Raw genomic sequence first — 27940 nt, 5'->3', positions numbered from 1 at the left:
TGAACAGGGCTTTAACCTGTCTCCTCTGTGAATACACCTCTCGTGCAGTGACTGTGCGTTGGCCAATCCTGCACTTGCCACTTGGCTGAGGTCAGTGACCGTCCCCACTCAGACAACCTGTTTATCAGGGTGGGGTCGATACTCTCCTTGCTTCTTGTTGTTCCTTCTAGACCATGGCTCCTCTTCCAACCCTAAACATCCCCTGCTCCCTTGAGACCTGAGCCGTCGTCAGTCTTGCTCATCCCTGTTCCTTCCTGTCTGAGTCTTCTGTAGACCCCCAGCCCCTCCACATTCACTGAAGATTTTACCAAAGAATCTGCTGTCTTCCTTCAGGTTGCTACTTTCACCATTTCTACACCTGCACAGAAGGTCATTCTTCCAAAACCTGGATCCCTCAGTTTCTCCCTTGACCTCATTCCAGTCATCGTGTCTTCTGTCTCTGTCAACTACCCATTCCCAGAGTGATAGCCGATTATTCGGAGATCCGGACACCCAGCACCAGCTCTGATCTCCATCCTCCCTCATTGGAGCTAATCCTTTTGCACCTGGTCTTTAGAAGCACTTCATCCCCACTGGGATGTCAGCCCTGCTTCCTTTTCAGTGTTCACTGCCCCCCTTACATCCTCACACCTCTTTCTTCTGGAATGTGGTCCTTCCTCCTCTTTTCATAATCACCTGGCAAAACCCAGCTTCGGTTAAGTCCAGTTTCCTGCTGCTGTGCGCCTGCACCTGAGCCGCTGCACGGGGCTGGAGGCAACGCGCGGCCTGGTCCCTGCCGCCTTGTGTCTGACCACAGTGCCCCCTCAGCAGGGCCCAACAGTCCTGCTGCATAAATCTCAGTGTGTGTGTGTGTGTGTGTGTGTGTGTGTGTATTATTATATGTGTATAAAATATCTTAGTGTGTGTGTATATATATATATATAAAATATATAAAACACCTGAGTATATATGTATATACAGACATATATTACAAACTTCTGAAGGTTTTGAGTAGTGACTCCTAACCCTAATTTTTCTCATAAGCCTTGTTGTTTTGGTGATTCTAGCTGTACTTAGTTTGGTGAATTAATTTAACAAAGAATAATCTTATGTATAACTCACTAACAAGACTCGTTTATATATTGATATACATACACCTTGTGAAAGAAATAAATGAGATAAATAATTTCTTTAATGCATATTTTGCACCAGGTTGACCTTCTCAGGTTATTCCAACCGGTTGAGTCTTGTGCATAATTGATGTAGCATCCCGGTTCATATAAAGGAGTGAGTTAATGAAATTATATTGAAATGAAATTGAAATCACCAGGGGAGTACACGCTCGTGAAATGAGAAGCCATGTCCTATACTTTAGTATATTGTATTTGCTTCAAGTGACAAAAAATAGTGCTTTTTTAAAAATCACTCAAGGGATGAGGTGTGGGCATAAATGTTCCTACGCAGTCTGAACGCCTTGAGAGCCGGGACGTGTCTTATCCATCTTTGTATCTCTCCTACCCAGTATCTCAGCAGGTGGTAGGGCTGGAAAAAAGATTGACAAATGGGTGAATATTTGCTGTAGGTGTTTCTGGTAGAACCCAGTGTGTGCATTCCTGGAGCTCTGCAGAACCAAGCCCTGAAAATAGCAGGGCTGGGGGGAAAATACCAGGTAGAACTGACCGCTGACTGTCTCTGCACTTTGTAAGCGGAGCGCTACCAGAGCCACACTTGATACCTGGATAACTGCATCGCGGCTGGAGGCTGCCACAATGTACATTCAACATCTGGATGAAAAACCACCAGGTGAAATGCTGCAGCCCTTTAATTCCCGCCCGTGTGTGGTGCTGAGGCAAGGCAAATGCATGTCAGCTTCCTGACAGCAGGGATCTGGAAAGGTGGGGACTGGGGGCTTTGCAACCTGCCAGCAGCCTGAAAGCCACACAGGCTCACAGCACACCCCTCTGGGCGGAGAGCTCTGCGTGCAGCCGCTCTTTATAAATCTTTTTGTAATGCAGCTAAAAAAGTGTCCTCTTGTCAGTGCACCAGCTGAGCACAGAGCTTTTCTTTCCTGCTGAAGATTATAATTCTGTTCACTAGCTCTTTTTACCCGGGAAGAATGGCAGAAACATGTAGTAAAAGAGATTATATTGTATTGTCTTTGGTTTGAAGGGTCCAAACTTATTGCCAAGTAAATGCAGAGAATAGACTTGCAGAAAACAGGATCACGTTTTCTGGAGTTGGTGTCTTGATGCTGTTCATGACCGAGGAGGAGCAGTTTCCACAGGTGAAGAGGCTTGCTCTGGGCCAGGACCTGGTGATGTTTGGGGTGGGGAGGAGCTTGCAGCTGTATCATTGAAGGCTTCAGGCTTCAGGAGCCTGGCCATGAGCATCACAAGATAATTCACTTTCTCAGGCTGCATTTGGGCAAAGCTTGTCATTTTAGTAAAAGAGCTACCGACGAGATATATGGGTTTATCCACTGAGATGTATCTTATACCTACTCAGATTTAAACGTTTGCTGTTCTCTGATGCCAGCTTTGAAGTGACTAGAAAGACAGAATTGATTTTGTTCTTTGTTCCCTGACCAGAGACACCTAAAAATAAGCCAAGTTCAGATGCTGGTGTTGCTCTCCTGACCAGCAGAAGCTCTACTTGAGCAAAGAGAGAGTTTGGGAAAGTCTGGAGTTATCATGCCTTAATTCTTTTTAATTTTTTCTAGTTGGTATATTTCTTTTTATATAATAGTTTAATTGAGATATAATTCATGTGGTATAAAATTAACGATTTTAACGTATACAATTCAGTGCTTTTCAACATATTCAGAGTTGCGTAAGCATCACTACTGTCTAATTCCAGAACATTTTCAGTACCCTCTGAAAGACCCTGTATCCGTTAGCAGTCACTCATTATTCTCCCCTACCCCGAATCCCTAGAAACCACTAATCTACATCCAGTGTCTGTGGAGTTGCCTATTCCGGACATTCCATATGCATGGTTTCATGCACGAGGTGTCTGGCTTCTTTCACTTAGCATGATGTGTTCCTAGTTCATCCATGGTGTAGCATGCATGAGTACTTCATTCCTTTTATGGCCAAATCTGTTGCATGGATAGATCACATTTTGCTTACACATTCACCAGTTGATGGACATTTGGGTTGTTTCTAACTTTTTGCCTATTTTGAATAATGCTGCTATGAAAATTCGTGTACGGGTTTTTGTGAGGACATTCGTTTTCAGTTCTCTTGGGTATATGCCTGGGTGTGGAATTGCTGGGTCATATGGCAACTCTATGTTTAACACTTTGGAGAGCTGCCAGACTATTTCCCAAAGCTGCTGCACCACTTGACATTCCCAGCAGTAACGTGTAAGGTTCCACTTTCTCCACATCCTCGTCTGCACTTGCTATTATCTGTCTTTTGATTGTAGCCATCCTAGTGGGTCTGAAGTGGTATGTTATTGTGGTTTTGATTTGCATTTCCCTAATTGAATAATCAAGTTGAGCATTTTTTTGTGTGCTTATTGGACATTTGAATATCTATTTTGGAGAAATGTCTATTCAAATCCTTTGCCCATTTTTTATTTGGATTGTCTTTTTATTGTTGAGTTATATGTGTACTATATTTATTCAGGATACAAGATTCTTATCAGGTACATGATTTGTATATATTTTTTTGCTTTCTGTGGGTTGATTTTTACTTTATTTATGGCTACCTTTGACACATAAAATTTTAAAATTTTGATAGGGTCCCAACTTATCTATATTTTCTTTTGTTATTTGTGCTTTTGGTGACCTAAGAAATTAGTGCTTATTCTGTGGTCACAATAATTTATTCCTTTATTTTCTTCTAAGAGTTTTATTATTTTAGCTCTTACATTTAGATCTATGATCTATTTTGAGTTAATTTTTGTGAAAGGTATAAGGACTGTGTCATGATTCATTTTTTGCATGTCAGCACCATTTGTTGAAAAGGCTATCATTTACCCATTGAATTGTCATGGCACCTTTGTCAAAAATCACTTAACTGTAAACATGGGTTTATTTCTGGACAATCAGTCCTAGTCCATTGACCTGTATGTTTCTCCTTACACCAGTATCACGCTGTCTTGATTACTATAGCTTTTTTTTAACGTCAGGAAGTGTCACTCCTCCAACTTTGCTTTTCTTTTTCAAGCGTCTTTTGGCTATTTGAGGTCTCTTGGATTTCTGTATGAATTTTAGGATCAGCTTGTCAATTTCTGCGAAAAAGGAAGCTGGGATTTTAATAAGGATTGCATTGAATCTGCAGATCAATTTGGGGAGTATTGCTATCCTAACAATATTGTCTTCTAATCCATGAGCACAGGATGTCTTTCTATTTATTTAGGTCTTTAATTTCTTTAAATGATGTTTTAGTAGTTTTCAGTGTTCAAGTCTTGTACGTCTTTTGTTAAATGTATTCATATTTTATTCCTTTTGATGCTGTTCTAAAGTGGGTCTCTTGTAGCCACGTATAGTTTTTATCCATTCTACCAATTTCTGCCTTTTTATTGGAGTGTTTATACCATTTAATGAAATTACTGAAAAGGTAGAATTTATATCTGCATTTCCCTATAGGTCTGATGTCTTTTGTGTTTCTTTATTCCTCTATTTTCCTTCTTTTGTGTTAAATAGTTTCTAGTACAGTCATGTATTGCTTAACAGTGGAGATACATTCTGAGAACTGCATCGTCAGGCGATTTTGTAGTTGTGTGAACATTATAGAATGTACTTGTACAGACCTAGATGGTATAGCCTACTACACACCTAGGATGTAGGATACTAATCTTCTGGGAACACCGTTGTGTATGTGGTCTGTTGTTGGCCAGAACGTCATTATGTGGTGCATGACTGTATACCATTATAATTCCATTGTTGTTTATTTTATTTTATTATACATTTTTTTAGTTATTTTCTTTGTGGTTGCCCTGGGGATTACAATGAACATAATCTTGCCTTATTCTTAATCTTTTTTCTGGACTTAAACCTCTCCCTGTAGGAGTCTCATTGGGGCAGAGCTGAATTGGTGTGATTGGAAAAAGAGAGGACAGAATGGAGACCCAGGAACAGTTTGTCATCTGAGAATTGTCTGTGTTGGTGGATTTATCTGTTAACTTCTTGGTGGAATTTGGTCATTTTTACAGTAAACTTCAGTTCCTTCTCCATTGAGCTATGATATTTTCCAAATGCTTGATCTGATACGATTTCTGGTAATTATATCGGTAGCCTTCCCTCCTGGCTTGGAGATTTGGGAGGCTGATACTGGGTGGTTCTAAGTTAGCACGATGGACTTTGCCACCCTCCCCCTGGAACTTGCTCGCTGAGCATCCTGCTGAGTCTGATAGCTCCCTGTCCCCCAGGTCTGGAGGGACCCTGGTGCTAGAGACCTTCTCCAACTTCTCCGTATGGGCAGTCTGTCCTGAGGGAAAGAGCTGGCTGAATGCACGTAAGCACACCAGGACACCAGGGTTTGGCCAGAAGGCAGTTCCTCTCCTGCTCCCAGGACTTCTCAGAGGTAACTTGGAATTTAGAAAATGAAGGCTTGGAAACTTTCATTTATGTCTTCTTAGTGGAATCTTAGGCCATTGTTAGGAAAGACTGTAGGCCTGCCTGGGTGGATTTCTCTAATACTGCTTAAGCCATACCATATGAGCAATTACTTAGTACTCTTCCCCTAAATGAACTTTACAGATGGTCCTCAACATATTATGTTAAGCTATTATAGTAATTAATACTTTACAAAGATTTCCACATGGGTTCTCATTTACTGCTTATAATCGCCTTGTGAATTTGATACTGCTAGTCTTATTTTGTAGACCAGGACACAGGTTTAGATCAAAGTGATGTATCCAGAGTCTCCTTGCTTCATGAACTCACTGAGAACATATGGATTGAGCGCCTGCATTGTGCTAGGCACTATTCTGACTCAGGACACACAGTGAACACAATAGATGCAAGCCCCTGCTCTCCTGGAGATTCTAGTTTATTTGGGTGTGAGTGGGGTGTGGAGGTGGGGACATACTTGGAGAGACAGACCATATACAATTGACAGCATGAAAAAGTAAATTACATGTTTGTTACAAGGCGTAAATGTTGTAAAGAAAAGAAAAAGTAGACCAAGTTTAGAGGAGTGAGTTAGGTTGCAGTTTTAAATGGAGCAGTCAGGGAGGTCTTGTTAAAAAGCTGACATTTGAACATGAATTTAAGAAGTTGTGGGAACTAGCCGTTTAGCCTCTTGGACAAGCGCATTATAGTTAGAAGAAAAGGTGGGTGCAAAGGCCCTAAGGCCAGTCCATGCACGCTGGCGTGTTGGAGGAACACCGAGGAAGCCTGGTGGCTGGAGGGAAGCCAGCAGAGAGTAGTGTCGGGGTCGGGAGAGCCAAGAGGTAGCAGGAACCTGACCGTCTCTCTCATTGCAGACTATTGGGCGAATGCTAGATTTTATGATGGGAAATCAGTGCAGGGTTTTAAGCAGAGGAGAGAGGATATGCATTCTATTTTAATAGGCTCACTCTGGCCTCTGTGTTGGGAATAGAATGTGGGGGGTGGAGGATGAGGGTAGACCAGGAGACCATTCAGAGGTCATTAGAGAAATCCATGCTAGTAATTCAGACAAGAGATAATGATGGCTTGCTGCACTGGTAGCAGTGGAAGTAGTGAAAAATGGTCACATTCTGGATATATTTTGAAGGTAGAGCCCTTAAGATATCCTGGCAGAATGGGCATGGGGCATAAGAAAGAGAAATCATCTATAATGATGTTGAGGATTTTAGCTTGCATAGCTAGATGGAGTTGTCACCAGCTGAGATGGAGAAGTCTGTAGGTAGAGAAGGTTTGGGTACAAAAAAAGATTTTTGTGTTGTTAGTGCCGTCAACTGGATTCTGACTCCTAGTGACCCTGTGGACGGCAGAGCAGAACTCTGCCCAGTCTTTTTGCACCATCCTCTCTCCTTCCAGTGCTGTATCAGACAGTGCTCTGCTGCTAGTCATAGGGTTTTCATGGCTAATTTTTTCGGAAATAGGTGCCAGGTCCTTCTTCCTAGTCTGTTTGAGTCTGGAAGCTCCGCTGAAACCTGTCCACCATGGGGGACCCTGCTGGTATTGGAAATCCCTGTGGCATAGCTTTTAGCATCACAGCAATACACAGCCACCACAGTATGACAACCAACAGACAGGTGGTGTGGTGGGGTTCCCTGACCAGGAAACAAACTGGCTGTGGTGGTGAGAGCGCCAGATGTTAACCACCAGACCACCAGGGCAGATTAGATTAGATTAAAAAGAGATTAGAAGTTGAGTTCTGACCATGTTGAGTTTGACATTATATGACACCAAGATGGAGATGCTGAGTGGGCAGTTATATCCAGATCTGATAGTTTAAGACAGTGATCTGAGCTGGAGATTTGATGGGAGTCTTTGGCCTATGGTTGGTATGTAAGGGAATCAGATCAGATGAGATCCCAGTGATAGAAGAGTTTCAAGGCTTGGGCCCTGGGACATTCCAGCTTTATGAGGAGCAAGAGAAGAGGAAGAGCCAGCAAAGGAGACCAAGAGGGAACAAGCAGAGAGGTAGGGGACACTAAGAGTCTGGCATCTTGGAAGCCACAGGAAATCATCTCAGAGGAGGGAGTGATGACCCATGTCCAGTGTGCTGATGGGCCAGCTGAGATGAGGACCGAGAATTGACTCTGGGATGAATGCCATGTGGGCCATGGGTGGTTCTGGCAACAAAAGCCCGATTGGAGTGGGTTTGGAGGGAAGGATGGAGGGGAGGAATCAGAGGTAGAGATTGTTGACAACTGTTTTGAGAAGCTTTGCTGCAAAGGGGAGCAGAATGTGGGGTGATACCAGGTAGGGTAAATAAGGCCAAGGTGATTAGTTTTTAATTGGAAGCCTTAGCGTTATATTTACTTGCTGATGGATGATTCACTAGAGAGTGAAGCATTGATAATGTTTGACAGAGAGTAGCTGAAATCGTTTCTTGAGTAGGTGAGAGAGGTACGTTTGTGTCCAGATGGAGTTTTTGCTTCAGGAGGAGCGCAGATAGTCCCTGGTGGGAATAGACTGACTGACAGATATGTGGGTGCCGAGGTGGTGGCGCACGGAGGAGGAGGCTCTGCACTTCTCCTCTGATTGCTTGTATGTTCTTTGTGAAATAGGAAACAGAGTCACAGCTGAGAGTGCCATGGTGGAGGAGGGGTTGTGAGTTTGCAGAGACAAGGGACAGATTGAGAAGTCCTCTGGAACGAGGCGAGTGCACACGAACACCTGGTAGCATTAAGAGCCCACCTGAAGCTCGTGGCCACAGATGGAAAGACCCCAATCAGGGTGATGTGTGTTTCTCTAGACTACTCAGCTTGGGAGTTGGAGGCATGCAGAAGGTCAAGAATTGAATTATCCTTTGGCGGAGTGAGAGAGTGGCCGGAGTTGACAGCGTGTGCAGGAGAGGGATGACACCACTCCCGTGAAGATTAAGACAGTGACCTGAGGAGAGTGGACTTCAGGGGTCAGGGGGAGATCCGGCTGCATGATGGATGGATTGGAGGTGCAGGGGAAGGGTCGATGCTGTCCACTTAGGGGCACTGGGGGAAGTGATGGGCTGAGGTTGTGTGTGAAACTGGGAATATGGGGCATTTGGGGAAACCTAAATTCCAATGTTCCTGTCCCCAAGCCCCAGCTTCTCGTCACCCTGCCTCACCTTTTCACTGTCTGCAGTTTGAAAGGGCCTGCTTGAGAAATCGGATTGAACCTCTAACCATATACCACATTGCCACTATGCCCCTTTGGTAACAATGGGACTGTATTGCTGATATGGTACCAACAGGTTTCCTTGCTGAGGCAGAGGGAGGCCTGCAGCCCTCTCACCCCGGGGGTGAAGAAAGCGGAAATGTGAAAGGTGACATTTGAAGCTGCCCCTCCCTACTTCACATGCCTTGGAAACTAAGTGCCATATAATCTTTTTTTTTTTTTAACCTTGACTTTAATGTGTTAGGATTTTTGCATCTTTCTCTGCAGTACATTCTCTGGTCCAGAGGTATGTCGAGTCTGCTCAGGTATGAGGGAAAGCATGAAAGCATCCTGGAAAACATGCACTGTCAGGCCACTGGAATTGTGCATTCTTTCCTGCGTCTGCCCACGGCCACCTCCTAGGACGTTCTGTTTGGGACTCTGTCTTTAGCAAATTCCACGAACTGTGAAATGGCTTCATAGTCACAAAAGATTCATGTTGAAGAGGCCAAAATACCAGAAAATGACATTCTGGCACAGCAAAGATATTTTTAAATGTTTAGGATTTATGAAGAGAGACAGTCTTGGTGGAATATAACTCAGCCCCAGTTCACACTGCTATGCCTGAAGTAGCTGAATCTGAAAGATAGTTTTGTTTTTTTTCTTCAAGTGGAGAATGTTCTTGGTAAAAAAAGAAATCTCTGGTTAAGAAACCATAACGCAGCCTTGGCCTTGATTCAGCGTGGGGAACGGCTGCGTTTGGAGAGCTGCAGCTGTGATTGCTGAGCTCAGATCAGCTCTGCTCCTGCCTAGTGAAGCTTTAAGTCAAAGGTCGTTTAAAACACTAACTAGAATCGAAAATATTAATACCCTGCTTTAGTTCTGTGGTTTCAGGGTGGCTGAGGTGGTTAAACGAGCAGTACTTTTAGAACTGGACACGTTTAAAAACACTGTTCTGAGATGCCGTGGCTGCAGGTTCTCCTAAAATAAATCAACAGCCACATTTTCCACATTTATCTCCGTTGCAGTTTGTTTTTTATTTTTTGTTACTTTTTGGTGTGTTTTGAGAGCTTTGGGTCATTTTCATATGTATGCTGTCCTCTCGGCTCTGCTGTCAAGTTGGTCTCTTATCTGGGTAAGTGTTCGTCAACGTTCTTGGTGTTTCCACGTACCAGATTCGAGTGGCAGTGACAGCTACTGGTCAAAGACAAGAGAGGACCTGCTCCCTAGGACGGTGTACAATTCTCTAGACAGTCGAGCAGCAGACATTCCATGAGCATCTATTACATGCAAGGTCACGTGCTTGGCTGTGAGGGGTGGAGGAGGAGACATGGGGCAGGTTTCTGCTTTCATGTTTCTTGGACTAATGTTAACAAGCAGAGGCTGTGGAACTCCAGTTCCCCAAACCTGAGTGCAGGACAGAGCAGCACTGAGGCCATGAGAAGCACGTGCGGAGTGCTAGAAGATCCTCTCGCTTAAACTAAGACATTTTTGAGTCTGCACTAGAGAGAAGAGAGGAACCGAGAGGAGAGGGCAGAGTACTCAGGAGCCACTTGTGCTGGACCCTAAATATTTGGTGTTAGAATCTATCCTGTGGCCGGTGCAGAACCATTAAAATTTATGAAGGGTAGTGATAGGATTTTAAAAAAATGTATTTTGGACAGACTCATTGGGCACTGTTGTGCTTCCAATATGAAGAGAAGACTGTGAAGCAGAGAAAAGAGTCAAGAGGAAAAGTTTGATCCTGTGGTTTCACAAAATTAATGGATTTTTTCCCCTGATTTTCAAAATACTGTACTTTTTTGTTTATTCCCATAAGGCTTACAGCAGAGCTTCTCAGACACATGCATACACATTTACCAAAGAAATATCATGCTTCTGTCATACTTAGAGCTCCATAAATTATAACTTATGATTTTAGCTACATTTAATATTGCTTGATTAAATATTAATGAGGAAACTGTTAGTATCTGGTCATTATAATTTATTATAAAATGGATAATTAACTCAGTTACCTCAATTTCATTTTAACCCCGACTTTACTGAATTTAATAATCGATTTTATTAGTATGTTCCACAATTTATTTCTCAGTGTTTTAAAACGTTTTTGTCTGTCTATTAATCAACACATTTACTTGAATTTAAAAATAAGGTGAAACCTTTTCTGATATGAAGTGATTGGCTGATTAGTTTGACCGTGAAAACTCTTTGCTTCTTAAGTTATGAATGAGTTAAATCTGCAAATAATATGGACAAACATATAATTGCAGCATTTGTTATAATAAAATCATGCATTCAAATATTTTATATGGAAAGGTGCATTGGAATTAATATTTTTTCACATTCTTTTGAGTATATTGGTTTAAACAAGGATCTCTAAGACAAAGTAATGAGTACAATGAAGCTATTTCTCAAGTCTTGGTCCAGTCTTCTGATGTATTTCCCAGAAGTTGGGGCTTGAATGACTGATGTCCTGGTAACACATTCTTGTTCAGGTCTAGCAGTTTCCAAAGGCTTTCTTTTATAGGAAAATCCACTGATTAAATTGAGGACTGAACACTAAAACTAGTTTTTATTTTATTACTGTGTGATTTTTGGCATAGATGTGGAAGAAGTGCAAAGAGTTGAGTTTCGTTTTTACAAAACACCATCTGTTCTCATCTATGTACTTATGTGAACAAGGTAGTCAAGTTATTACATCTATAAAAATGAAAAATTGGAACAAAATTGATCTTGAACTGGGTTTTATAAATTCGGTGATATTTATCTATGGACACACAAACTTCAGGATAAAAAACTCCAAATCTTTTTTTTTTTTGCTTTGAGAATTGCTAATTTTTTCTATTAACCTCTTCTTTATTTTCAGCTTTGTTGAGGTATAATTGACAAATAAAATTGCAGTTTATTTAAAGTGTACATTGTGGTGTTTTGATATACGTGTACATTGTGAAAGGATTCTCCCCATCCAGTTAATTAACACATCCATCACCTTACATATTTATCTTTTTCTTTTTTTTGGTGAGAACATTTAAGTTCAACTCTCTTAGCAAATTTCAATTTTATAGTACAGTGTTATCAACTATAGTCATCATGTTTTACGTTAGATCTTCAGACTTGATTCATCTTATAGTTGAAAGTTGGTACCCATTTACCAACCTCTCCCCACCCCCAGCCCCTGATAATGCCCTTCAAGTTCATCCATAATGTCACAAATGGGAGGATTTCCTTCTTTTTTAGTGCTATATATACACATATACACACACCACATTTTCTTTATCCATTCGTCAGTCGACGGACATTTAAGTTATTTCCATACCTTGGCTATTTTGAATAAAGCTGCAGGCAACACGGAGTGCGGATATCTCTTCAAGTTAATGATTTTGTTTCCTTTGGATGTATATGCAGAAATGGAACAGCTGGATCATATGGTAATTCTATTTTTAATTTCTTGAGGAACATCCTTACTGTTTTCCATAGTGGCTGCACCAGTTTACAGTCCCACCACTGGTGCAAAAGTTTTCCCTTTTCTCTATGTCCTCACCAGCATTTATCTCTTATCTCTTCGATAATAGCCATCCTAACAGGTGTGAGGTGGTATCTCCTTGTGGATTTGAGTTGCATTTCCCTGATGATTAGTGATGTTGAGTCCTTTTCATGGCCATTTGTGTGACTTCTTTGAAAAAATGTCTAAGTCCTTTGCCCATTTTTTAATTGGATTATTTGGTTTTTTGCTGTTGAGTTGTATGAGTTCCTTATATAATTTGGATATTAACCTTTTATTGGATATATGATTTACAAATATTTTCTCCCATTCTATAGGTTGCCTTTTCATTTGTTGGTGGTTTCGTTTGCTGAGCAGAAGCTTTTAGGTTGATATCGTCACACTTGTTTATTTTTGTATTTGTTCCCTTTACTCTTGGTGTCAAATCCAAAAAATCATTACTGAGATCAATGTCAAGGAACTTACCTCCTATGCTTTCTTCTATGGGTTTTATGGTTTCAGGTCTTACATTGAAGTCTTTAATCCATTTTGAGTTAATTTTTGTGTGTGGTGTAAGATTATGGTCTACTTTCATTCTTTTGCATGTGACTGGCCAGTTTTTTCCAACACCATTTAATGAAGAGACTTTCCTTTCTTCATTGTATGTTCTTGGACAACAATTTAAAATTCGTATATAATTTTTAAATGGCAAGTGAGGAATATGTTAAGGGCCTCTTTACTTGTAAAACAATTATCGTTGGCTGTAGTCATGCCAAAAAAAAATGGAAATTCTCTGCTTCAGGCCATGTAGAGCAAATGAGAGGCTCTGTGGTGTCGTGGGAAGAGATCAACATGGAGAGTCAGAAGATAGTTCAAGACCCAGCTTTGCCTCTTCCAGCCCAGGTGAGCTTGGGGAAATCACTGAGCTCTCAGAGCCTGGATTTCTTCATAGTAAACTGGGAATGACAGCAGTGCTTCCCTACCTACCGATGTGCCTGAAGGATGGGGAAGTTTTTCATAAGATGTAAACAACCCTCAGATATTAGTTACTCAAATATTAGCTATCGGATGAGAACTAAAGCAAGTGAAACGATCACCTGCAGCCCCCTGGGCCCTGAGGGAAGGGAGAGGAGGTAGTGTGTGTATGCATGTTGCACTCATGCTGAACCTTGGAACCACAGAAGATGCAAACAAGATGACAGGAAATACCATTGCTCACAGCTGTGAGGAGAGCTCTGATGGTCACGCACGTTTTGTTCTCTGAGGAGAGATATTCTGATTACGAGGGAGGACTGTGGGAATTTGGAGAATCTGGCTAAGAGATGTCTTCCATCACAGCACGGAGAGAGAAGGAACAGCTTTAGAAGGGGCTTGATTTTAATCTCAGGCTCCTGAAGCCACAGTCCAAACGTCTAGGGAGAGATGAAATAACATTTGTATATCGCTTTGGATTTATAGATGGATTTCCATGTACCCTGTGCACTGTTATTTCATTAGCTTACACAACTCTCCTGTGATTATAGCCAATGTTCTTCCCATTGTCCAGTTGAGAAAAGTCTGCAAGTGACTTGTTCAAGACATGCAACTGGTCGTTGGTGGAGGCCCAATAAACCAAAGATGCTCACCTTCCAGATCTCACTTGACCTTTCTGCCTCATGAAGAAGGTTTTGGAGGGATTCTTACTTAGGAGGTGACTCTCAGCACCAGGAAAATAGGGAGGATTAGGAAGTCCTGGAAGATGTCTTGGTTCAGAATGGAGGTTATTTAGGATTGGAAGACAACTACAAGATCCTGATGGGCAAGAGGTTGGTGGGAGTAGGATTGGGTCCTCTCTGGGTATTGGAGTTTTGGAAGAGCCCCTTTAAGGGGTATTGGCTGGCTCTTTATGGGCTTCTGAAGATATCTTGAGCCGTGGCAGTAACTATGCCAGCTGTGGGAGAGGCCATATATATTGAAATACAATGAATTATTTGCAGAGTTTAGGAACATCACTGTGCAGTCTATTAATGGGCGGGGTTGGTGGGGGGAGAGGAGAGGTGCCAGTGGGCTCTGGGGCATCTATCCCTGGAGGTGTAGGCCGTGCAAGATGACCACACAGTACTTTCTAATTTTGTTTGGGATCCTCTTTGCCCAATTCAAGTTTAGCACTGTAGGACAAGCTTACGTGAACACCAGAGTTTAATCATCTCACCTAACACCTCCCAGAAAGAAAATCAAATACAACGTGAGGTTTTGAAAAATCAGAAAGAAGAGCATACTGTCATTTCTCTACTGTATGAGTAGGTGAACCGAATACAAGGATTAACGAGAAACAGGATGTTTGTGTATAAATTTTTCCAAGATGGGGAAAAAATCATATTTCATAATCTTTGAAGAGGGCACTAGCCTGGGAAAAGTATTTCATAGTACCTTTTTTTTTTTTAGGGAATCAAAAAAGCTTCCAGTAGAATAAAGAATAAATCAAAAGTACATGGTCTGAGGAAGGTTCTTATTCTTTTTAGGACCACTGTATAATATTTGATGATGTTAACATCAAGCAGTTCATGCATCCTCCTGTCAGTGGACATTTGGGTTATTGTCAATCTTTTACTGTCACAAAACATTCTGCTATTGCTATTCTTGTACATATCTTTGCTACAGACGTGCAGTTTTTTTCTTGATTCTATACCTGGGAGGAGCATTTGGGCCTGAAGAAAGACTATATAATGGCCAACTTTACAAGAAAATGTAGTGATTTCCAAAGTGATTATACCAATTCATACTGTCATCAGCAGTGAATAAAAGTTTCCTTTAAGATTCATGCCTATCTTATCCCAATACTTGGTTTTATTAGGCTTTTTTAATTTTTGCCAAATAAATAGTAAAGTGAATTTAATGTACCAATAATATTGAGCTTCTTTTCACATGTTTAGTCACCATCTGTTTCGTCTATTGTAAAAGGACTGTTCATCTCTTTGGTCTAGTTTTCCATTGGATTGTATTTTTTTCCTTATTGATTTGAAAGCATTCTTTATATATTCTGAGGACTAATGGTGTTGCTGTCATGTGTTAAAAATATTCCCTCCCAGTTTGTGCGATATATTTTCACAAGGTGTCTTTCGATGAATAAATGTTCTTGATTTTAACGTATTCATTGTATCAACCTGGCACATTTATAGTTAGGACCTTTGATTTAAGATATTATTCTGTATCCTGAGATTATAAGTTACTCAATTATATTTTCTTTTAACTGTTTTAAAATTATTTGGAATTAATTTTTGGTGTGATGTGGGAATCCAATATGATTTTTATCCATAAGGAAAAATAATTTACCTAGTACCATTTATTGAATAATTCGTTTTTGCTCCATTGATCTGAAATACACACTCCGTAATGTATCGAGTTTCCATATGTGCCTGGGTTTTGTTTCTGTCTTCTCTATTTATCTGTTGTTGAATTTGCTCACCTCTGTGTCAGTGCAGCATGCTCTTCACCACTATAGTTCTCTGCTGAGTCTTGATATTTGGCCTCGTCTCCTCCTTCTTATTCAGTGATGTTTGGCTGTACTTGGGCTTTTCATTTCTATAGAAATTTTAGAGTTAGTTTATGAAATAGCCACAGCAACAATAATAATAACAACAACAAAACCTGTTGGAAATTTCCTTGGATTGCATCAAATCTATAGGTCAATTTAGAAAGAATTGACATTTTTTATGACATTGAATCCTCCTGTCCATTAACATCATATCATCATCCATATATTTGTCTTCATAAATGTTTTTGTGAAAGATTTATACTTTTTTGTAGATAGATTTTACTCATCTTTTGTATGCTCCTAGGTGCATACAGCATATATTTGTTTGTTCCTAGGTACCTTAGTTTTGGGATGCCTTTGGAGATGGCATCTTTGCTAGAGTATAAAAATGTAAGTGACTTTCGTATATTGGTCTTGCGTCCAGCCACTTTTCTAAACTTTTAGTATTTCTAATAATTTGTCTACAGATCCTCCTATTTATAAAAAGTCATTTGTGAATAAAGTATTGTTTATTCCGTTTCAATTCTCATACTTTCTGTTTCTCTTTCTTGTTTTTCTGTTTGAGTTAGGGCCTCCAGTACAATGTTGAATTGGAGCAACAGAAGATATCCTTTCCTCATTCCTGATTTTTACAAGGAATGTTCTAATTTAATTAATGATATTTGCTGTTACTTTTTTTCCAAATGCGCCTTATTAAGTTAAGGACGTTCCCTTATGTTTCTGTTTTGCCGAGTTGTGTCTTATGTTTTTAGTCATAAATGCATGTTGAGTTTTATCAAAGGCTGTTCTGCATCTATTAGGATGACCATATGGTTTCCACCATTTTTCTCTTACTATGTTATATTATACTTATGGTTTATTCCAATGGTAAACTCTCTTTCATTCCTAGGATAAATCTATCTTGTTGAACTGTATGAGTTTTTTTCCTGTAAATACAGTCTGATGCACATCTGGATTCTATTTGCTCCTATTTTGTTTTAAATTTTTGCTTCTTTACTCATGAGTGAATTTGGCCTATACTTTTCCTTTCTTTAACTGCTTTTGTCTGATTTAGAGGGAGGTTTTTTTTCCCCTATTTTTCCTATTCCCTGCAAGATTTTGTGTATGATTTGAATTATCTGCTCTTGAAATTTTGGTAGTACTCAGCTGAAAACAAGTCCTAGTGATTTCCTTGTTGGCAGATTTCTAGCTACTTAGTTTATTCAAGGCTTATAAAATTATTTGAATTCCTATTTCTTTTTGATTCAGTTTTCTTAAATTATATTTTTCTAGGAGTATATACATAGTTCCCTATTTTTCAAGTTAAAATTAGCATAAAATTATTCATTTAGTTTAAATCTCTGCTCTCTATTCTTCATTACAAATATAGTTTATCTGAGCCATATCTCATTTTTCTTCCTTGACCAATCTGCCAGAGAATGTATGTTTTATTATCATTTTCAAAGAAAGATACTTTTGACTTTGTTGGCTCTCTTTATTTTAACTTTATTTTGTGTTTCATTTGTTTTTATCTGTAATAAATCTTTCCTTCTACTCTCTTTGTGGTTATTCTGCTGTTGCTTTCCTAACTTCTTAAGCTAGAGGCAGCTCAATAATTTTTAGTCTTTTTTTTTTGTTATTTTTGGTGAGGAGGATTGGACCTGAGCTAACATCTGTTGCCAATCTTCCTCTTTTTCGCTGAGGAAGATTGGCTCTGAGCTAACATCCATGCCCATCTTGTTCCACTTCGTATGTGGAACACTGCCAGCTGTGTGTCGGTCCGCGCCTGGGATTTGAACCTGCGAATCCCAGGCCACTGAAGCAGAGTGCATGAACTTAACCACTATGCCACTGGGTCGGCCCTTAGTCTTCTTTTTTGATATACACATTTAAGATTATGAATTTCCCTCTCAGTACTGCTTTAATGGCATCTCATACGTTTTGGTCAATAATATTCTCATGATTGTTTAGTTCTGTGTATTTTTAAAGTTCTGTATTTTCTTCTAAACCCATGAGTTCTTGATGAGTCTTTACAGTTTTCAAATGTGGAGATTCTTTTCATTATTGATGTCTATCTTAATTGCATTGATATCAGAATGCATGATCCATGTGATACCAGTTATTTGAAATTTGCTGAGTCATTCGTTATGTCCCTCTGTAATGTCGGGTTCTGTAGATGTTCTACGTATTTTTGAGAAGATTGTGAATTCTCAGTTTGTTGATTATGGGATTTACTTATGTCCATTAAATTTAGATTGTTAATAGTGCTTTTAATATCTGTATTTTTACTAATTGTATATGTTTGCTGTATTAAGCAATGCGTAGTGAATTTCCCCACCGTGATGGTGTATTTGTCATTTTTTTTAGTAAGTATATAATTTTTGCTTTTTATATTTTGAAGCTATTTGATGTAAAAAAACTTAGAATTATTATAGCTTTATAATGAATTAGACCTTTTATTGTTATATAGTTGCCTTCTTTTTCTCCAGTTCTGCTTTCTGCTTTAAATCCTGTTTTGTCTGATCGCTTTCTTTTGGTTGGCATTTTCCTGAATCACCTTTCTCCATCCTTGGAGTTCCAATCTTTCCTATTTTTTATGGTTTTATGTATCGCTCTCTCTTTTCAAAATTCAGTTTTGGCATTTCTTTCTGTCTATTAAGTTCAATCCATTTATTTCTTATGATCTTTAATATATTTAGATTTTTTTCTCCCAAATTATTATTATTTTTTTATAATTTTATTTCTTTTTCTCCCAAAGCCCCAGTAGATAGTTGTATGTCATAGTTGCACATCCTTCTAGTTGCTGTGTGTGGGACCCGGCCTCAGCATGGCTGGAGAAGCGGTGCGTCGGTGCGCGCCTGGGATCCGAACCCGGGCTGCCAGCAGTGGAGCGCGCGCACTTAACCGCTAAGCCACGGGGCCGGCCCTCCCAAATTATTTTTATACTATTTTCTTTCTTGCTTTTTTTTTAAGTGCATGTTTGGCAGTTATATATTCTATTTCTCTTCTCTTAGTGAATACTGCTGAAATTTTACCGTGTATACATAAAGGCTAAAATAAATATCTTAACTCCTCAGTTCTCAAAATACATAGAATACTGTAATTGACGTAGAGACTTATAAACTAGGCGTACTTATTTAGTTTTTTAGTTCAGTATTTTTTTTTTTTGCAGGGTAAGATTCCCCCTATGCTAACAGCCATGCCAATATTCCTCCTTTTTTCTTCCCCTCCAAAGCCCCTGTACATAGTTGTAGGTTCTTCTAGTTGTTCTATGTGAGCCACCACCACAGCATGGCTGCTGACGGACGAGTGGTGTGGTTCCATGCCTGGGAACTGAACCCAGGCTACCGAAGCGGAGCACGCTGAACCTTAACTGCTAGGCCAATCAGGGTGGCTCTTTGGTTCAGTATTTTAACTGGGCTTTAGTTATTTTCCAGGGTGAGGGACTTTTACAGATTCTAATTCATCATATTGAGAGAAGTAGATGTCTCCCATTTTGGTTTTAAAGTAATTGCATCTTTGTTGCTACTAAAGATAAGGATGGTCTGTTGGGTTCTAAGCCCATTTCACTGTTTAGAGCATCACAGAGGGTGGTCACCGCTTCACTGCTAGGAAGGTTTTCATGACTCCTCTGTAGATTTGTCAGTGAAGTGGGTGCAACAGGTGTTGGTGTAAAGAAATATTTGCTGGTCAATTTGGACTAAGTGAATGATTCAGATTTAAGCTATATGTAAGTAGAGGGGCTCCTTCATACATTGTGCAAAAATATAGAAAGAATACAGCAGTGATAAAATTCGTTATTATCAATGTGGTGTTCTAGATATTTTTACTCTATGATTTCATTTTACCCTTATTTTCTGTAGTGTATCAACATTTATAAAGAGACTCACACCATCCTTCTCCCCTCCCCCCAGAAAGGTCAATAGTGTGCTTTTTAAAAAGGAAACCTCTTTGTCCCATTGAAATTCTGGGGCACATCAGAGTTTCATTATCAAGTGTATTTATTAGGTGTCTGTGGCACTATGCCAGACTCTATTAGGACAAGATCAGAAGTCCCTTTTCTCTTGAACATTTCACTGTAAGGCAACACCTATGTGTCTGGATATAGAACTGTAGAATGTTCAGCTTAAAGGAAATCGTGGAGCTCAGGTAGTACAGCGGTTTCCAAAATTATTTTGGGGAGGTGGTGGTACAGTGATCCTTTCTTCAAAGAAGTTTATGAAAGCCCAATGTCTTAGAAATAAATAGAAATAAAAGTTAGCTCAGGCTCAGGTTGGAAGAAGCTTGGGGCACCTGTGGCCCACACCAGCTAAGGCCTCCTCTCCTTGTCCCCCAGGTAAAGCCGGGGAACCACAGAACCCACGAAGAGTCCTTTTCATTTAACCCTTACATTTCAGCAGAGGAGAAACTGGAAGGCCCTGGCAGTCACGGGTTGGCTGGTGGCTACACCAGAGTTCAGGTCTTCGCAACCCTGTCTAGGCCCTCCTGCCACTGAAAGCTCATTTCAACACCTGCCAGGGTTGCTACTTCATGCAAAGCCAATTAGGAAAGGATTCGTACATTTCCACTTTAATTATTTTCTTTAAATCCAGGTCATGTCTAGACGTTTTGCTTGGGTGACCCCAATTTGCCAGCCAGACTTGCCATGCCTTCCTAAGCTCCCAGTCCTGGGTCTGCTGCTGGCTTCCTTAGGGGTCTTCTAGACTGCAGAAAAGCCTGCCGAGTGTCCAGTGACAGGGATGTGGTGACCAAAAGCCTCGTTTTACTCTCTGTCTTTTGTTTGCTTCTGGCCCTTTGCTGGTCTTCTCCCTGTTGGTCACAGACGGATCGATTCTTTCAAGCAGACAGACCACACGCTATTTCTGTGCTGTAAATTTCCAAAGCTTCTTCCCTGGCCACCTCTCCAACCACACACTGGAATAAGAAGTGTGTTTGCAGCTATAATCAGCACACTTAAATACTGGTTAAATTCAGAGTGAGTACAAAATCTGTACAGCTCTTGACTCCAAAAGAAGCTATAAAAACATCACATGGCTATGAGCCCTCTGGGACTTGTGACAATGAGGTGATCCCTCCAAGGCTTTTTAAGGCTTATGGGGTGTTCCATAATAGTCCAGATTACATGTTAAGGGGAGTCTGGTTCTTAGAGGATTGTGTCTGACAGCAAGGAGTCTTGGCTGCCAACTGGCAAATTCCTTTCTTGTTTCTGTTTTCCTGGGATAAGATGCACAGTCATAGCCATTTGTTTTCCTGTCAACTCCTCAAGAACAGCACCTTCCTTAATTCTCTTGGTGTCCTCAATGTCTGGCACATGGTGTGTACCTGAAATAGTTGTGAAGTGGCCGAACTGGAGATTTGGAGGTGCTGAAGCAGAAGGAGCCTTCAGCTCCCCGCCTTTGTGTTCTCATTTGTATGCCTCCGAGACTGTCGTATTTCCTGTGTGTAAGTCATCTCATTGATGCCTGTGACAGCCTGTGAGAAGTAGGGCGGTTGTTATCACAGCCAATTTACAGATGATGGTACTGAGGCTTCCAGAAGGCTGTGGAATTGTCCAAGAGCTCATGAATTTAGCTTGCAGTTGGGTCTGGATTCTGGGTCTCCTGAGTCTTAGGTGTCCTTTCCATTTCACTGTTGACTCCAGGTATATTCTCAGAGATGCTCTGTTTAATCCTCTGGCATCTGAGGGTGTTGCTCAGCCTTAGTGTAACACTTCTGGACAGCTTGCTGGTGTATGGTCCACTCCCTCATACATTATCTGATAGCCTTTCACTACGTACACACGCTACGGAAGACATGGAGTTTCCACTTCCCAATTATTGCTCATCTGCAGTAAAGTTCTAACTGATTTCTCTGCCCCTTATACTGTGGAGTAATCATTCTAAAATGGCAAACATATGAAGATACTCTCTGTTCAGAACTCCATCAGTGGCTCCCAGAGCCTCAAGAGCCAAGTTCAGACTCTCTGTCTGAACCCATGAGGCAGTTCCTGGCTAGCTGCAGTCTCATCTACTCTCAGGCCCCCAACACGCACCTGGCTGGAGTTCAGGGAATGATTTCTCGTTGGTTACTCCCTCCCCTTGGTCACGTGCCTGTAGGAAGCTTGTCCTGAGAGCCAGTCTGGTGGAGAAGCCTCTTCCCTGCCCCTGTTGGAGCCTGCGTCCCTGCCCTGTGATCACAGATTTACTCGGCTCGACTGGACTGTGAGCTCAGTGCGGAAGGCCACGCATCTACTCAGCTTTGAGAGTGCCTGGAGGTTGGAATGCACAGTAAATGTCTGCTGAATGAATGAACTGCATTTTTAAAAATTCGCTTTTGAATCCCCTGCTATGTGTGTGCAGAGTATGGCTCTTGGGAAGGATGTGATTGAGAGGAGGAAGCTTGATGTTGTGATGACTCAGTGGGAACCTGGTCTACCCGATGCCCACCTGGCGTTGGTGGTCCTGGGCTCAGAGTCTCTATGAACAGAGAGTGCAGTGGAATCTGCAGGCCCCTGGGCTGTTTCTCCCTTTATTCTCCCACCCAGCTTGGTGTGCTTTTACCCAGAGCTCACTCTCTACGGTGTTTATGGGATTGAATAGCACTGTGATTTCTCTAAATACTAGGCTTTTGGGTCTCTGGTTCTGAGCCTCTTCTGAGATCGCAGAGAACACCTGAGGGTATGTTCTGAGAGCAGACTCTACAAATGCTTTGATTTTAAGTAAATGGAATGTCCTCATTTCTTCCCCCCCTTTCCAGTCTTTGAGCTCTATGTCACCTTGTAGGTGCTGCTGCCGTCGCTCACGCCCCCTCTCCCACCACCTAATCCCAATTGGTCTGTTGTTAGCAGCCTGATACGAGGGTCTCGGCTTTTCTTCTGGAGGCTGCAGCTGAGGCTGCCTCATCGTGGACGTGCCCAGTTAGGCAGTGACAGAGCAGGGTGGGGAGGCCGGATGCAGTGGAAGCATATGGATCGCTGGAGGGCTGCTGTCACATTGCACTGGAGTTGACAGATGGACGCACACAGCAGTCTTGTGGAGTGGCAGTCGTGCGCAGCCACGACGGGGCGTTAGGCATGCTCCTTCTCAGGAACTGGAACTCGGTCACCGCTCCGCCTCGCCTCGGCAGTCCCTCGTGCAGGCTCACTGATCTGTACTGCCGCTCCCGTAGGAAGACTGCAGAAAGGTCCAGAAAGTACAAAGGAATGGTTAAAACACAAAACCCAGCTAACCCACTAACAGCTGCGTCAGAGACAGCACAGACGGACGTGAAGAGGGACAGCCTTCCTTGCTTTCTTTCCGCACCTTAGTTATCACCCAGTTTGGGAGGAAAAACAAAGAGTCGTATTTTAGGTAGAGCAGCCTACTAAAAAGAAAGCTGCAGACCCGAAGGGCTTAGTTCCCCGTAGACGTCTCAGCGTGTCCCTTGAGAAAATGACCTGTGTGCCCTGTTTATGAAGTACCCGGAGGTCCCTTTGGGGAATTGTGAAAGTCAGGCTGTGACTCGCACCTTATAACAGCCGATTACGTGGCAGCCTCTTTCCTGAATCATAGTGGCGAGTTTGTGGAACTTTGTTGTGGCTTTTTTGTGCCAGGCCAAAGCCTCATGTCCACTATTCTGGGAACGTCCATGTGACCGTAATTGACTTCCCAAAGGGTCCTGGGCTGGCGGCTGCTTCCCAGTCGGGCAGTTGTTTCTGTGAGTCTTGGCAGGAGGTTGCTGAGGGGGGTTGGCCCGGCACGTTGACGCAGATGTCGCTTACCCACGTTTTGTTTGCATGTGCCTGAAAATACAGAATTTATGGGAAAACATGGGCCTTTTGTTCCTCGCCTGCTTGATTTTAGCCATCAGGGTAGGTGACGTTCCCAGGCCCAAAGCCTGTTCACAGCTGCACCGTTACAGTCAGCATATTTTGGAGCCACAGAGGCCTTGGCAACTAATGTAGGCCACATGTTTACTAACCACTTTTGTTTCGGCAGCAGAACTTTTTTTTCCAAATCAAATATCGTGTGTGATCTGAGCTGGGGTGGAGGATGCAGAACCCTCGTCCCTGCTACCCCGAATCTCTGTGCAGCCCCTGGGGCCCCTTCCCAGTCCTAGGCCAGCCTGCTTGCTGGCACAGATGCAGACACGGGGTCGGTGTCCTGAGCAGCCGGTGGGCTGTCCAGATGCATATGCGTGTCTAAGTGCAACATGACGTAGGAGGGCCAGGGCCCTGTTCTCTTCCTGTCCTCAGTCCACACGCCAGGGTTCGTTGTGAACCTGCCCCACTTAGCCTTTGTGGGTGTTAACTCAGATGTCCCGGGAGCCTGGTGGACTCGTGGCTATAGGAGAGCTGGAGCTTCACCTGCCTCCCCCTCCTCCGTCGTAGCTGTCGCCTGACTGCTCCCATAGGCAAATTTTGTCAGCACCTGGGACAGTGAAGGAGGACTTGCCCCACTTAAAACCTTAAAAACACTTGCAATGAGGAAGTGAGGTGTTTATGTTAAGTATCAGGGAGACTTAGTGTTTTTTTTCTTTAAGAATAAGTTTAAAGGCCCTTTTCCTCTTCAGTTTTGTGTCGGCTCCCTCTAATGACTTGACCTGGTGTAGACAGATCTCCTGTGGGATTTCCTGTGTCCAGGCCCTGGTTGGCATTTGGCACCTATACCCTGATTTATCCCCCATGGTAACCTTATCCAGTAGGCGTTATCATCCTGCTTTTTGCATGACGAAGCAGAGACGCAGAGAGACGAGGCTCGCGCTGCTGGCTGTTAGGTGGCCCACCCGTACGTCCTTCACGTGGAGGCTTGTCTGACCCTCCGTCCTGCCTGCTTCCTTTGCACACCTCGCTCCACTTGTTCAGCGGTAAGGCGCTCTCTTTAACTGGATGATCTGTAGTCTGTGCCTGTTCTCCTGAGGCCCGTTCTACTCAGCATATATATCTTAAGCTTCTCCTTGGCGAAAAGCAAGCATCAGATGCCCTAAAGGATAGGAACATTGTTGACAAACTTTCCTCTCAGAACCCTTAAGGGAGAAATGGAGGAGAGAATCAGGGCCATGACCTGGGTTGGGTGTCCAGGGCGCAAAGTGACGCTGGGGAGAGCTGTGAAAAGATCAAGGCCTAGAGCGGGAGGCCTGTCTGAAAAACCCTTGGATCCTAAACTGAGAATTATATTTTACCCAATGGCCAGCCTCCCTAAATTATACTTGCTGTGAGCCAGCATGTGGCTCATGGTCATTGCTCATCGGTGCTGGCTGCTCCTCTGATCATTGTCTGCTCCCCTTGGAGCAGAGGGCACATGATGCTCCCATAGGAATACCCCACTGACTTATCCCAAATACACATCTCTCCCCGTGGGAGGACAGGGGCCTCCAGATCCCAGTAAAAGGTACTGCTGCGACCAAGTCATAGCTCTGGGTTGGTGACCTTACACATCAGAAGCATCCCAGCCAGTCTGTAGCTCTGGGGAGCTCTCAGATCCATGTCTCTGGAATATTAAGAAGCCCTGAAGCTTTCACAGCCTGCTGTCCCAGTGGGAGATCTGGGGGTTGCCAGGAGTTGGAAAAGGTGGGAAGGATGCAGAGGAATTGAGAGGTTGGATGGAGAAATGGAAGGAAAACACAACTTTTGCACAACTGGTTGGTGGTTCATTAAGAAACCAGAGCCCCTGCGGTCCCTGTGCACGCCCACATCCGGGCAGGGGAGCTGTGCTGGAGCAGCCAGTGGAGCCCCAAGCCCCTGGGACTCCCTGAGACTTGTCTAGCATGAAATAGATCTTTGATCTCACGGGTGTGCTCTCATGAGGAGGTCACACGTTTTTGCTCCATGTCATTTCTGTCTGTGACCCTCTATTTCCTAAGCTCTCCCCAGCCCTCACATTCTGTGATTCTAAGAATTAGTTTTCTTTAGAAGTGTACAGATTGCCGCTGATATTTGCAGGATGTTTTATGACAGGGGAGGCCCTTGGGAAACTAAATGGGAACATGGGAGGGGACAAGTAAACTGTGCATTGTTTTGGCTTTCTGCTCATTGAAGCCTTTAATTTTTTTCTGTTTCTCCCCTGGGATGGACTAGGGACAATGTACAGTGTAGATGTTTATGCCTTTGGAAAGGAATCTTTGCAGCAGCGCCAAGCCCGCTGAGGTTTCGAGATCAGTGCTTGAAATCTGGCTTACTTTCTTATTTTTTAAAATTTAGCCTAGCAAAAGTTTGCTTCTGATGCTCAGGAGGCAAACTGGGAAGGGAGCCTGTGCTTTTGTTGTGTTAGAGAAGTTGAGTTGAGGCGAGTACTCCTGGGTCCCTAGATGCCACTCTTTCTTCAAGTCAGTGAGACTTGAAGATGTGTTATGGAAAGTGATGGACCAAACACGTAACTGAAGCACTTTAAGCCAGTCTTGAATGTGAAGAGAAAGCAGTCATGTCTCAGAAGTGCTGGAGTGCAGAGGAAGGACTGTTGACATAAGAAGAGCCGTCGGCTTGCTCTCTGGCATTTATTTCTTCTCACTACCCTCAGTTTCCTCATCTGTAGAAGGAAGAGGCAGTGTCAGTAATGGCTGTGCAAATGTGTGGGGCCCTGGTGTGCGCATCTTCGTTCCCATTGCCTTGGACTGGACGGGCAAGTCTGTTGCAGGGTCTCAGGAGCTCTGCTGCCTTCACATTCACATTCACATTCACATTCACATTCACATTCACATTCACATTCACATTCACATTCACATTCACCAGTGGTTTGTTTACTTCCTTCACCAGGAAGGAAGAACTGAGGAGAGTACTGGCCTGCATTTTATTTTGAACTTGGCAGTGAAGGGATTGTGTGAAGTCATTGGTCAGTGTAATGCCACTTTACGTTGTGTATGTGTCATGTGTGGTTGGTAGTGGAGAAACTTGAAAGAAACAACCCTGCTGTGGTGTTTGAAATAAACGGGCCCCTGGATGTCTTTCTTGATTCGTGGATTTATCATTTGTCTTCTTCATACCTTTTCTTGTATTTTTTCTTTAAAGCATCATGTGATACTTTTGCAATTGGAAAAGAAATAATACATACTTTTCTCTGTTTAAGTCTGATGTTACATCAGTCCACTGGTGTCTAACTGCCTGTTATTGCATCACAAAAAGTTTGGTTGCTTCACAGGAATTTGGTTTATATTCACATAATATTTTCTCCGATGTTGGAATGATAATATACAGCACAGATCTGACCAGGAAAACAAATTATTTTCTGAGGGGTGGAGGTATTTTATTTTTGAAACTGGATTCCTATAAAAGTATGCTTTCTGTCTTAGAATGCTAACTATCCACTGAGATCTGTATTGAGCACGGACTACACTGAAGAGTCTGTGAGTGGAGCTTTTGGGGATCCAAAGATATTTGACATAGATCCAGCCTTCAAAGCAATTTTAATGTGTTTGGAGAGATGAGATATGCATGATAAGGGCATCATTAATACTTCATTTCAAGAGATACACAACACTAAGAAATGGGAATTCAGGTCAGGAGGTGCTGCTGTGGCGGCTCCCTCAAGGTTGTGCTTTCAATTCCAGCACGTGCCTTGTGACTTTCCATCGCCCTCTGGTCCTTCTGCCTGGTGTCTCTGTCCTCTCACACAACGACATCCTCTTGATCTGTGCAAGCCCAGCACGGACAGCCCCTCTCCCGTGGAGCATTCCTGATGAGACTGCCTGCAGATGCCACGTCTCCTCATGGCGCCCCCGGCAGTGTATGGCATTGTGGAAATAGTGTTAGCTGTGGTGTAGTATCTTCCGTCTCACAGACTGGCCCACCTTACCGGCTCATAGGCCGTGCTGCCGAAGGACTCATGAAGTGGCCCAGAAAAGAGGAATAGAGAAAAGTCAACACAAGAGGAGCAGAGATGGAAAAGAACAAACAAGACACAGTGACAGGAGAGCATACTGGCTGCCAGGCTGAATTCCCCTTCTTGCAACAGGGTTTATGGTTTGAGATGAAGGAGGTACAAAGGAGATTAGGTATCAAAAGTTGGATTTCTGCAGAAAAAGGAGTCCTTTGTGTATATTTATGCAGGGCCTTCAGTTGGAATTGCATGTAGACAGGTGTGCTCAAGTGTGAACTGTTCCCTCACCTTAGCTGGCAGGGCTGTTGAGAGGATAGAGCAGTACAAGAATCATAACCACTGTGGAGACAAATGCATTGTGATGAGGCTGGCAGGGAAATAGGACATGACATTGGTCACTGAAGGTGGGGGTGTCGGAGGCAGTGACAGGAAGCAGGTTTTCCGAATCTGTTGGGGAGGCCGAGGTTCTCAGAGGTGTC

General features: G+C 42.6%; 1 protein-coding gene across 2 annotated transcripts in view; it reads left to right on the top strand.

Moving 5' to 3' along the window:
• Window positions 1-27940, top strand: part of RNF144A (ring finger protein 144A) — a 114691-nt gene that overhangs the window by 20021 nt on the left and 66730 nt on the right. The window contains exon 1 of one of the 2 annotated variants that reach the window (XM_058551850.1): window positions 5347-5510. The exons of the other annotated variant lie outside the window; for it this stretch is intronic. The gene's annotated coding sequence lies outside the window, so the exon portion shown is untranslated. Of the gene's footprint in view, window positions 1-5346; window positions 5511-27940 lie in introns of those variants that run through there. 2 annotated transcript variants of the gene reach the window in all.

The sequence above is a fragment of the Diceros bicornis genome, chromosome 12 (genome assembly GCF_020826845.1).
Source record: "Diceros bicornis minor isolate mBicDic1 chromosome 12, mDicBic1.mat.cur, whole genome shotgun sequence".
Classification (NCBI taxonomy): domain Eukaryota; kingdom Metazoa; phylum Chordata; class Mammalia; order Perissodactyla; family Rhinocerotidae; genus Diceros; species Diceros bicornis.
This window is presented reverse-complemented; position numbering and strand designations above follow the sequence as displayed.